The sequence below is a fragment of the Myodes glareolus genome, chromosome 15, assembly GCF_982192425.1.
Source record: "Myodes glareolus chromosome 15, mMyoGla1.1, whole genome shotgun sequence".
Classification (NCBI taxonomy): Eukaryota; Metazoa; Chordata; class Mammalia; order Rodentia; family Cricetidae; genus Myodes; species Myodes glareolus.
Window position 1 is genome coordinate 46,530,217 of NC_142040.1, and position 13,056 is coordinate 46,543,272.

Sequence of the window (13,056 nt, forward strand, 5' to 3'; positions counted from 1 at the left end):
TCCTTAGCTTTTGCATGAGAAGTTACACAGATAATATTTTTTCCCTTAAGTTAAATGCTATTATGAGACTCAGCTTTAAAAATGAGTACGTGAAGATTATTTTTTAAGGAACTAGCAAACAGCATATTTTACCGACTTGTCCTAGAGATTCCAAAGTGCAGAATTTGAGCATAACTTCCTGTTTTTCAGAGGCATGTGACGGTAGTCTGCAAACATGAGCAAATCTGAGAATGCACTAGTATTTATTTATTGCGCAACCACAAACCCATAGCCTAGTGGATGTTGATATTTTCTGGGAATGACAGCAGACTTTGGAAAAGATAACAGCTAGAAAGAGTCCACCGTGATCCACAGTGCAGAAGCCCAGCTTTTTGCAACAGAAAGGACTAGGAAAAGAGCTTATGTTGGTAATAACTTAGTTCGGGAATGACAGGGCTGACTTTAATTCTGCTTCTAACATCTGGCAGGGTATGGGTAATCTAACCCCTTGCAGGGCCTCCAGTTCCTCAAAAGAGAGGCCTGAATTTCTGATGATTAACATCTTTTCCTATGTTAAGGTCTTTGTTTATTGAATCAGCAACTCCTCTGATCGGAGGAATGTGTATTGGTGGTGGTTCATGTCAGCAGTAGAAGCGTGGGCTATAGAATGAAAAAGAATAAAGGCATGGCCTTTTGACAGAAAGAGGGCTTAATCTTTAATCTGAATATTTGATTCTTATAGATCTGAACTGAATATTTATGTGAATTATTGAAAGAGATTTTGAAGTCCTGAGATATGTTCATCTAAACATTAGGCAAGACCAACATATAAAGTTGCGTAGAACTAGGGGCACTTACACAACTCTCAGTTGTTTGCTTTGAATTTGAGGCCATGACACCAAAATCTCCTTGATGTCCAAAATAAAAAATTCAAATAATTTGAATAATTTGTTTCTTAGATATAGCTGATGGAAGAATTTTCCCTTTGATGCTTATTTTAAAACATGCTAATCTCTGGGGCTGAGGAGCTGGCTCAGGGGTAAAGGGCACTTTCTGCTCCTGAAGAGGACCGGGGTTTGTTCCTAGCACCCATCTGATTCACAAGCATCTGTAACTGCGGTCCCAGAGGATCCGATTCCTTCTTTTGGCCTCTGTGATCAGTGCACAGGCACAAATACAGAGATAACGCTGATATACACAAGGAAAATATACTAAGTCTCCGAATCAAGATATCATATTAGTAAAAATAAAATTTATCTGATGCATGCAATAAGACAGACTAGAAACATTATGTTTAAATGAATTTGCGCCATATATGGGCCTGGTGTGCCACAACAAATTCCTCTCCTGGGCTTTGTTTTGTGTTTGTTTCAGTGAAACTCAGTGTTCTGCATATGTACCCCAATAGGTGATACGAAGCAGAAATTGGGATCATTATGGCTAATCTGAATATGCTGGAAGAGTCTGAGTCTAATGTATAAAACCCACAAACTGAAATGCATGGTAGATCTGGGTGGAGCTGTCTCCTGAAGAATCTGCACCAAGGCTTAAGCAGAGCAACCAGTCATAGTTACCACCTAGCCAACTGCTGCAGCCATGTACAGATAGTATCGGTCAGAACAAAAGTATGTTTTCTTCCCCCCTCAGGGAATTTGATCCACAGGGCCAGGACAAATTCTTGGACTGAAAGATTAGTGGAAAATTTTGGTTGAGGGACAAATGGTTCAGTTGATCCAGTTTTCAATAACTTTCTGAAGAGATGTGGCAAAGCGCAGCTGAAATCCATGGAGATAGAAGGCAATATGTTCTAAGAGTGTGGTTGCGGCTTCATGACACCTCGTCTGCGTGATTGGCTCACATTCTAAAGTTTCCTTTCTTTCAGCTGATAGTGGCTTGCTCTTTCTTCCTGGATCAGAATTATGTGATGTGTAGGCTTGCTAATTTGTTTATTTAAAAGGCATGAAGAGTTCATTATTCATTGTGGCTGACTGGTGATTCTCCCCCCCTCCTTGCATTCAATTCTCTCTCTCTCTCTCTCTCTCTCTCTCTCTCTCTCTCTCTCTCTCCCTCTCTCTCCCTCAGACTGGAGTATGAACCCAGAATCTTGTGCATCCTAAGAAGGAATTCTACCACTCAGCGGGGTCCCTCGGTTGACTGAAGCATCGAAAAGATAAAGGTGATATTTAGAGGAACCTTTTGGAAAACTAAGAAGAGCTAGGGTGATCGATTTCAGAGAAAGATGTGGAATAGAGCTTCAGAACCAAACCATCCTGGTGGACTCATTGTTTGGTAGAGCACAGCCACAGACAGGACTCAATTGTGTTCTCAATGGCTCCTTCCCTCTGTGTCTCCTAACTCTTTTCAAGATCAGCCATCTTCATCTTCCTCAATCCAGGTTCCTGGGAAGTTACTGTTTATCCAATGACCATCTTCTCTCCTTGTATTGTCTGCCTCAGGCTGTTGTCAATGCTGTGCGAGCTCCAGACTACAGAGATGGTCCTGGGCTTCTGTTTGGTGTTTGTACTACACCCAGGACTGAGAACGGTGCTTCTCTAGGTCCACACTGCTTATGCAAGTAATATGGTTTATATGTAAAACATTTTATTTCAAGGAATCTGGAAGTTTGGCACATACTAATCAGACACACACTAATTTGTGGCCAGCCTCAAACAAAAATGCTGACGGCCTCCATTGGGAGACATCACTCACGTTAGTGCATTTTTGTATTGCTAGAGAAAGCAACACACTTGAGTATCTCCTCACAAAGGGAGAGGACGTAGACTCTTGTGCGTGGATTTATCTAGATTCTGCCTAGGATCTGACTGTGTGCCTTTGTCATTACATCACTGTAGAAGCTCTTAGCCATGAGCCCAACTGTGTGCTGAGTCCCAAGCATCCTAGAAAGTCTCTGCATATACGGTCGGTCTTGAGCATCTTGACACATACCACTGTAACAAATGAATCCATTTAATTGTTTATGAGGGATGGAGAGAGAGTCATAATTTATGTTCTTCCCAGCTTATGGATGGTCTATAGCAATGGTTCTCAATTTGGACTGCAAAGCAGAATATTCCATAATGCCTACAAAAAATTAGATCCCAATTAAGAATAAGTAGATTTTTAGACTTAGTATAGGGCCTTTGTTTTAAAGTTCTGAGGTGATTCTTTTGTGCAGGGTGGTGACCAATGGTCCTAATTTATTTTCTTCTAAAGAGCTTGAGCCGGCAACTTCCTGTAGGAGGAGTCTGTAGGTTTGGGAGGAATTCACCTAGTACACTGCACATTTCATATTTTTTCATTTTTTTCATGCATTTAATGTTTGCATACTGAAACAAATAATTGGTTTGTTTACTTGAGTTTGTAAGCAATGTTCTTGGAAGAATGTCATTTTAGGGTCCTTGTTAGAGTCAAATTCACAAATTCCTGAAACGTATACAACCAACTGCGCAATATTTTGCCATTAACCCACTTTTCTGAACTTATGAATGCATTGTGTATTGTGAAATAAACAGTCACATCTTCACATCTGTTTCTTGGTGTTTTTCAACAGTCCACACTCAAATGAGCCCTGATCAGAAAGGCTTTGCTAAACAAACAAACAAATAAACAAACAACCCCCAAAACCTTTTTTTTTTTTTTGTAGGAAAATTGTAATGGTTGTAATGAGCCAGCTTGCAGTGTTATATGTGCTTTTCTTTTACCAATTTCCCAGCCCAGTGACCTTTTGGGGATGAGGTGAGGGTGTTCACTACATGTCTCCCTATCTTAGGCTTCTTCACAATCTGCAGTGATAAGATCTCAGACAACAGCTGCACAAGCGCTCCAAGCCTCCTGCAGAATCTGTCTGTCAGATCTATTTTACTGCCGTGCTCGGCGCTTAGTGGACGCCTGGTGATGATGTAAGTTGACCTGACCTGATGATAGAACCACTAGACGAAAGAGCTCAACAGGGGAGAGACCCTCACCCCTCTACCATGTGTCTTTCTCTGCAACCCAAGCTACGTCATCAAGTACCTTTAGATCCTAACAGCTGTTTTTCCAGTGGAGGAAACTTTATCCTGCACAAGTCTGGGAGGTATCCTGATGCCCTGCCAGAATGCAGATTTTTCTCATGATGACTTTAGGGCTTGTAATAGCCATCAGCAACCCCAGTCCTACGGTTGCACAGCTTCCATTGCCTTTGCACACTTGGAGGGAAGTGGGATGCAATTGTGCGATTTTAAGGCTTCATCCTTCAGCATCCCATTTATTTTCTTTGCCCCTCCCCCATGTATTAGGTTCTGACTCAAGCTCCCCCCCCCCTCCCGCGCATTAAAACTTGCTTTGGGAAAGGACAGAAACACTTTCACCCTAAGAACTCCAGACTTAAATCCTCTGATGAGTTTCTGCATTTTAGAAAAGTTCAGTGAGCAAAACATCAGAACACTGAAGTTTCTTTTTGATAGTAGTGATGGCTCAGAAGATTTCCAGACTTCCTGGTCACCTTGGTACATTACTGAAATCTCCTGTCAGTTTGTCCCATGTGATTAGCCTTTCTGGGCCAGAGATGTTTAGACTTGAGCTATAGATAGATTGTCTTTAGGCATAAGCATTCCAGAGGAGAAAACCTCAACTCTGACACCATTACTCTGGTCTCCAAAGCACTTCATTTCATAATTTCATGTTTTCCTTCTCACATGTCAACCAGTGCATCTGGCAGCTGTGTTGCAGAGTCAGCAAGAGAGGCCCTGTTTTCACTTCATGGCCTGGCTTCGTGTTAAGTTTGAACAAGAGTTCTCAGGCCTGACTCTGCCTTTGGAAGTGTTCCCAAACATAAGAACCCTAAAGTTGCATAAAATTATACACCAAGAAGCTAAAGAAAAAAAAAGATTGTTTAAATTAAACACCATGAGATCCGAAGACATTCTTACGTGTAGGTTACTTTTAATTTTAGAAAGCAAATTTAATAGATAACTAACAGCAAAACCATGCCAAACATTCTGTGAAAGTAATATGCAGAATGACCTCATTGTGGTAAAATACAGGATGCATAAATATACATGGGCTTGCCAAGATCAGATGTTTTGCTGAGTGTTGTTTTATATGTATAACTGAGAAAAATCCAGAGAGGTACTTTTTACTTGCCCCCTTCATATCCACATTCGCTATGGTACCAATCACGAAAGCAAGTTATATAATCAAGCTACATGCCCATCAGTAAATCAACGGATCAAGATAATGTGACGCACATACATATTGGGGGTTAGTTGGAAGAGAATCAACAACAAAATTATCGCAGTTCTACAATGAAGCCTTTGGTTCGGTGTGCTAATTAAAAAAATAAACCAGCAAAAAGGATGGAAGTGTAGATCATTATGTGCTAAGCACAATAGACAGAGTCATAAAGGCAAATATCACATGGCTCCTCTATTATCTAGAAGCTACATTTGAAATGTATGTGCTTAAGAAAGTGAAGTAGACGGGCATAATTTAGGTGGAGGTGGGCAGACCAGATAGAAGGATAAGAGGAATAAGAAAGGGTCACGGGAAGGGAATTGAGCAAATTTATACAAGAAAATGTCATAAGGAAACCCACCACACTGTATAATGAAGACAGGCTAAAAAGAAAAGGCGAAAAAGTAATTTTTGTATCTGCTTTTGTCAGGAAAACTGGACCATGATTTCTTTCTTTTTAAAAACATGGTCACGCTGTCAAATTGTCTTCTAAATATTTATATTTATCCCTAAGTGCTGGGCTGTTCTCAGTCTTGGTGAGTGGATGGCAGTCGGTGTAGAGACTCATAGCTAGTCAAAGAGTAAAGGAAGTTCTTAAACACGTGTACATATGAGCAGCACTAAATGGATTCAGTAGGATGTACATGTGTGTATGCACAAATATACACATAATAGTTATTATAGAAAAAGAGGTCATGAATTTGAAAGGGAGTTGGGAATGGGAGGAAGTGGAGAGGAAATAGGAAGGATGGAAATGATATAAATTTCACATATGAAGTTATCAAAAATCAAATGTTTAAATAATATAGGAATAAATGACTACAAATGCTCAACCCTAAATAGGATGTTTTTGTTGTTTATTTTTGAGACAGGATTTCACTGTGTAGACCTGGCTGACCTAGGACTTGAAATGTAGACCAGTATATCCTTGAACTAACAGAGTTCTGCCTGCTTCTGCCTTATGAGTACTGGGATCAAAGGCGTGCACTACCATACCTGGTTAAACAAGACGTCTTCGTCAAACATCCCTACCACAACAAGGCTCAGGGAACATCTTGGAAGAAGCCATAAGAATGTCACAGCTGGAGGATGGATGGGAGGAGTGCTGTAAAATGGTCTCATCTGGACATGGTTAATGCACTTGTGACCATGGCAGCTGTGGTTGCCCGAGTAAAGCCTGCACAAGATCAAGCCAACAAAAATTTCAGCATGCTTAGGAGGTTACTTATGTGGTCTTATCTTATTTACTTTGCTTTTGCTAAAATAAGAAATAACCAAGGCAATTTATATAAGAAAGAGTTTATTTGGAGCTTACAATTTCAGAGGCTTAGAGTCCATGAACTTCGTGGTGGCGGGAAGCATGGCAGCAGACAAATTGGACAGGCATGTTGCTAGAACAGTAACAACATCTTGAGACAAAACCACCTGACAGAGAGAGAGAGAGAGAGAGAGAGAGAGAGAGAGAGAGAGAAAGAGAGAGAGAGAACTGGCATTGGTGTAGGATTTAGGAACCTCAAAGCCTGCCTTTAGTGACACACCTCCTCCAACAAGGCCACACCTTCTAATCCTTCCCAAACAGTTTCACTAACTTGGGACCAAGTAGTGAAATATCTGAGCCTTTGGGGGCCATTCTCATTCAGACCACCACAGGCTTGACCTGTAACTAAGGAGCTATTGATAGTCGCTGGTTGTTGGGGGAAGGAGAATCAGTCTTCTTTAAGGTTTTGATTTGACCACTGGTTTGCTATTCTTGCTCCAGCTACTGCCCTCACCTATGCACATATGGACAGTACTCAATGGACTTAGTGTGTGTGGAAGAGTAATTAAAAGAAGGAGAAAACCCTAAACAAAATATATTTTTAGTTTATTATTGGAAGATTTCATGTGTGTATGCAATGTATTCTGGTCATACTCTTTTGCCCTCTGCTAACTCCTTTAAGAGTCCTCCTCCACACCCCTCCCAACTTCATACACTTAAAAAAATAATAAAGCACTGAACCTAATTCATGGTAGAGAGTCCTTAATATGCTCAGTTTGCAACTGACAAAACTGAGGTCAAGTTTAGTCAGTTTGACCAGTCATACCGATGATACATTAGAGAATCCCATAGTCATAGACTACTTTGACTCATTGTATCTACCTACAGAGGTGAACTTTGGTTAATAAACAATGGTTGGTGAAGGATAATGGGTCATTTATACTGTCTTTGTTTTGATTATGCATATATTCTAGATTTATGTCCAATAATTTTTTTGATTAATAAGAGATTATTATTCTTATTAATTTTGCATTGTTGGTGATGGAAACCAAGTTCTTTTACATTCTAGGAAAAAGAATTTTTCTCTTCTCCCTTTTCTAGACATTTGCAAACTTTTCCATGGAATTCCTAGAACACGGGAAACTTCTTATCTTGGGTTGGTTTTATTTTAGTAATGCCTAAGAGATAATTAATTCTATGGATAAATAAATAAGACAAGTAATGGCACTCTTGCCTTTGTTTCTTATACGGCTGCCTAACATATGGCCCCAGAACTTTGCCACTTAAAGCCTAAAGCATCACACATCTCATTGCACAGTTTCTGGAGCTACAACTCTGTCTTTAAGTTTCCTATTTAAAAGTTGCAATAAAAATGATAGTAGGGTTGAAGTCTCTGCTGATGTTCTAAATTCTGTATGTAGGGTTTTCCCTTTTTTTTCTATTTTATTGAAACTGAGTCTCTCTGTGTGGCCTGGAGCACAGAATCTTCCTGCCTTATCCTCCCAAGGGCTGGGATTCCCAGTGTGTACCACGTGTCTGGTTTGCCCTGAGGTTTCTACGCCTGTAAAGTAAGGTTCAGATCTGCTTCTTCACAGTGCTGAGAACTTGGTCCAAGTCAAGTGTCACCTGATAGCTGGGACTAGGGTCAGGTGTGTGGTTCCCAGCCTTGGGGACCTAAATCTCAGAGAGCATGACTTCAGTCACCAGTACCTGGAACAGAGTGACGGCTTAATAAATGTTCACTTACTTATAAACACATTAAAACACATATACACACGCACACACACACACACACACACAAACACACACACACACACACACACACACACACACACACACACACACCAGAAGGAGGAACACAATCAGCTTTGCTACTAAGCAACTCATCTTAATGTCTCATATGAATCCAGGTTCCCCCGGGGTGTCAGTACCAGGCTAAACAATTGTCTCTGAGTGAATTCAAAATGGCCACCATGCGTCTTCCAAAGATTCAAGTTTGCTAGAGAAGCTGATTGCAAACCATGTCAGTTTCGTCTGCTGCAATTTACCAAGTCATCCCAACCTCCCTGGACAGGATTGGAGACAGCATTCAGAGGCCGATATTAGGTAGTTAGCCATCCTACCACACAGTACCATTGTTCTCATTTTATGCATGAGGAACCCTGGACATTGTGGGCTAAGTAGTTTGTTCAAAGTCACATGGTTAATAAATAAAAAAAAAAACTTGGATACAACACTAGACAATGTGATTTTCAAAGCCTGAACATCTGTGTGTAGAATTTGAGCTGGATAGAGGAGGGAAGGGGTTACTCACCAAGGAGCAGTTACGTGCAAGTGAGGACCAGGGCTGGAAAGAACTTTCCTGAGCAGGGAGAAGCAGCACCAGTTAGGGCAGGAAAGGGTTTGTGTTCCTGCACTACCATAATTAAGCCTTGTCAGACCTGTGATTGAAAAGACAGATAGGCAAGGAACTTTTGCAAGAAGGGCGACCTTGCCTAGGAGGCAAAGATCGGGCTAAGGAATGTGCACAGGGTCGGTATGACGGGAAACGCTGAATATGAGCACAGCCAGACCCCAGCGCATGGGGCAAATCCAAAGTTGGAGCTGGGACATCCTCAGAAGTGTCAGCCAAGAACACGATGTTCTGGAAGTCAAATGTATCCAGTAGCCTTGAGGACAGATGAGAAGGAGGCCAGGCTGGATAGTTTAGGTTTAGACAACTGAGAAACTGCAGTAATATTCACTGATGATTTTATCGGCTTTTTTTCCCCTCCATGGTGGTTGGCCTCAAATCTAAAACCTTGAATAAAGTAGACCAGCATTCTGCCATTGAGACACATCCTTAGACCTTCATCTTTTTGATCTGTCTTGGTGTGCATCCCAGGCTGGTCCTGACCTCACTGTCCTCCTGCAGCCCTACTCCACATCCCAAATGCTGAGACTACTTGATTTAAGGCCTTGTTGGGTTAACGATAGTATCCACATCATTTGGTGCCTTTGATATTTTATTGTGGCACATTAAGAGGTCATGATAACCCTAAACTATCAGAGACTAAAGAAATATAGAGATGCCTTTTCCACTGGAGCTTATTACTTTCAAATATTAACTTTAACTTGGTGATGTCTTATGATAGTAACTGTGAGATCACAAACAGGAAGAATGACTAAAAAGAGAGCTGTGTAAAGTGGGTGCCATATGAATTTTAGATCCTTTGGTGCCACCCTTGAGAGTGGCGCTTGCTTCTGTGAGACATCAGATCTGTGGGAGAAGACATTTCTCATGATGCCAACGGCATCTCTCTACGGACAAACTTTTATTTAATCCCAGGACTTCTTGGAGAAAAGAAAACAAAATTTTAATGGGTCCTACAGTGCCGATGGAGTTACCTTTTGTGGCTCTCAAACAGAATCACTGTAGATTCTCCTTTGCGTGCCTGAAAGACCGCTGGGTTCACAAACAATAGCTCTGCCTTCTTCCTTTTTTGGAGCGGCCACTTTAAATATGTAACAGTACTGGGAGAGGGCCAGTGAGAGAGTAATGTACAAAATTACATTTGAGTGTAGGTTTTCCGTTCGTCTGAGACAACATCTCATGTATCCCAGGCTGACCTCAGACTTGCTATGTAGGTGAGGATGACCTTGAATTTCTGCAGCACTTCTTGCCTCTGCCTTCCAAGTGCTGGCATCTCAGGCTTACATCACTAGGCCTCATGTATGCAGTGCCCGGATTTGAACCCAGAGCTTCATGCTAAGGAAGCGTTCTGCTAATTGATCCCTATATCCTTTCCCTTTCCCCTTCTTCTTCCTTCCCTCCCTCCCTCTCTCCCTTCCTTCCTCCTTCCCTTCCTTCATATGTTCCTTCATATGTTCCTTCCTTCTTTGTTGTATTTCTGTGTACTGAGGATCAAACCTGGAGCCTCTGTGTGCATGCTGGGCAAGCACTTTACCACTGAGTTACATTCCTGCCCCAATTTGCATTTCTGCTAACAGGATGTTTCATGCTATCAGCACTGTATTAATATTAAGTTGTAGCAGGGAGTCATCTGAAAACTTCAAGAAAAATAGGAAGGATCACGCTTCTATCTGACATCTTAATAGTATAAACAGTAAAATTCTTCCTGTACTCAATCATATTGATAATCAGTCAAAATGTGAGGTATGCAATCTTTGTACATCAGTATATCAAACAAAGAAAAATGTATGGAGAAAGCATTTCATTAGTATATTAACAATTCATGTAATAATAAGAAAAAGTTGATTGATTAATAGAAAAATGGCCAAGGCACAGAACTGGCATCTCAGAAAGGAAGTAATAAAGGCAGAAAGGTCTCCCCCAGTGTGTATGTTGATAGCCCAACCCTTTATCATTCAGAAAGTCACTGTGTTTAAAGATTGGGCTTTTGAAGAAGCAATTATGCAAGATGAAGTGATTAGGGTGAGTTTAATCCAGTATACTCTTCCAGGAAAAGTGCTTAGGACATACAACCATGGAGGAAGGACAAAGTAAGACAGCTGTCAGTCAAGAAGGCCGGCTCAGATGAAACCACACCCACCAACACTCGAATCCAACACTCCTGGTCTACACAATTGTGAGAAAATAAAATTCTATTGTTCAAAATATCAACTCTGTGGCATGTTATTAGCAAACTAAATGACTCAAAAATGTAAATACTAAAATACATACAAATTAAACAGTAATTTGAGCAGATAATATCACACATTTGTGTCATATACTTGTGGGTAAGACTATTACTTAGTATGTACTTAGAAGAGCAGTTGGCAATACCAAAGTGTTTTTATTTTATTTATTAGTTGACACCTAATCAAAGTGTCAGGGGAGCAGAGGAAGGTAGAGCTCTGTGAGTGTGAAGCCAGCCTGGTCTACATAGTGAGTTCCAGGCTAGCTAGAGCTATACAGTGAGACCCTGTCTCAAAACAAATTGATATTTACATTCCCTTCGACCAAACAATTCTACCCCAGGCAGGATTTATATGTGTAATACCTTAACATTTATCAGTGAAAAACAACCAGTTTGTCCATTCAAAAGGGTAACAAAGTGGGAACAATTAATAGGATGGAGAAAGTGGGCCCTTAAAGAAAAAGAATGAGATAATTAACCATGTTAAAAGGAAGTGGCCTGTGGCTTGGAAGAAGTCTCTGATGTAGTGTTAGTCTGAGAGTAGTGGTGGACAGGCTGGGGAGACATCTTGGTGGGGACAGTGTTTGCTGCACAAGCGTGACAATTTAATTTTGTGTCCCTTTAAAGCCCATATAACCATGTGGCCATCACAATGCTTATAACCCTAGCACCGAGAAATGGAAAGGAAAACCCTGGGGCCTAATTGGCCTGCCAGTTTGGCCAATTGGTGAGCTCCAGGTTCAGTGAGGAACCCTGTCTCAAAAAAATTAGATGGGCAGTGATCTAAGAAGACACCTAATGTCAACTTCTGACCTCCACATGCATATACATAGGCACATGCACCCATATGTCTATACTTGCACAGACAGGTCATACATATCCACACATGCACACACCTACACACGGGGAGTAAAAGTAGCAGTGAGTTGGTAAGACAGAGTGACTGCATTGATTTATTTATAGCTGCTGTATCCTTTTGGCTTGTTTAAGATATAAAATAAGATCTTATTTTCTTTTTTGGAAAGTAATGAACATGATGTAAAGACCCTACCATGATTGATTTTACTGGTCAACTTGATGGCATTTATAATCAACCCCTAGGCATGTCTGTGAGGGATTTTCTAGGTTATGTATATTGAGGAAGGAGGATCTACACTCGTAGTGGGTGGCACTATTTCATTGGTTGGGTAGCCAAGTCGCAACAGTCATCTCTGCTTCCCAACTATGGACACAGCATGGCTAGTCACATCTTTCTTGCTGCCATGACTTCTTCATGGTGATGAACTGTATCTGTCGCAAATCATCTAGTATGTCTGATTGGTTATTCTTCCAGGAAGCTTTAAAGATTTGTTTTAAGATTCTATCAAAACACTCAAATTTTGAGAAATTGTTGGCACAAATCCCAGAAGATGCTTCAATAGAACACACATATATATTCTTAAGCCTCCTGGAGAAACTCACTATTCATTTCTCCATTCTATCAGCCAATCTTAAAAATGTGCGTCAAAGTGCTCAACGATCTTCACTGTTGTGAGCTAGGCCACTTGTGGCCTTGAGAACTCCTGTACCAGGCTGCTAGTTCCTATCCAGGGGAGCCTGCATCTGGCCCTGCTCACCCTGCCCTGCTGAATGAATGTCTAAGCGCCAACTACCGTTGACAATCAATGCCCATGCAGGTGTCTGGACAGACGTGTTCCACTTACTTTTCTGATCTCAGTTGTCTGACTTAATCCTATGTGGGCTCTATTAAGAGATCAACCCTATTTCAGTGGCTACTTGATTCCCTACCCTCATTTCTAACATGGTAATTGAAATTGATACTTGAAGAGCTGAGAGACACTATAGCTTTAATTTGGGCAAAATGTTTTTCAATTAAAACGTTTCTTGGGGGGTGGGAGAACATTCTTTTGATATCTGTTATTCTCTGGCAGTACTCAGCCCCACACGAAACTTGGCTCTGTAGGC

General features: G+C 41.0%; 1 long non-coding RNA gene across 1 annotated transcript; it reads left to right on the plus strand.

Moving 5' to 3' along the window:
- Positions 1-302: 302 nt before the first annotated feature.
- On the plus strand, positions 303-3,502 carry LOC125396470 (uncharacterized). Its single transcript, XR_007230813.3, has 2 exons — positions 303-407; positions 2,062-3,502. It is a non-coding gene; the product is annotated as an uncharacterized LOC125396470 (long non-coding RNA).
- Positions 3,503-13,056: the final 9,554 nt, after the last annotated feature.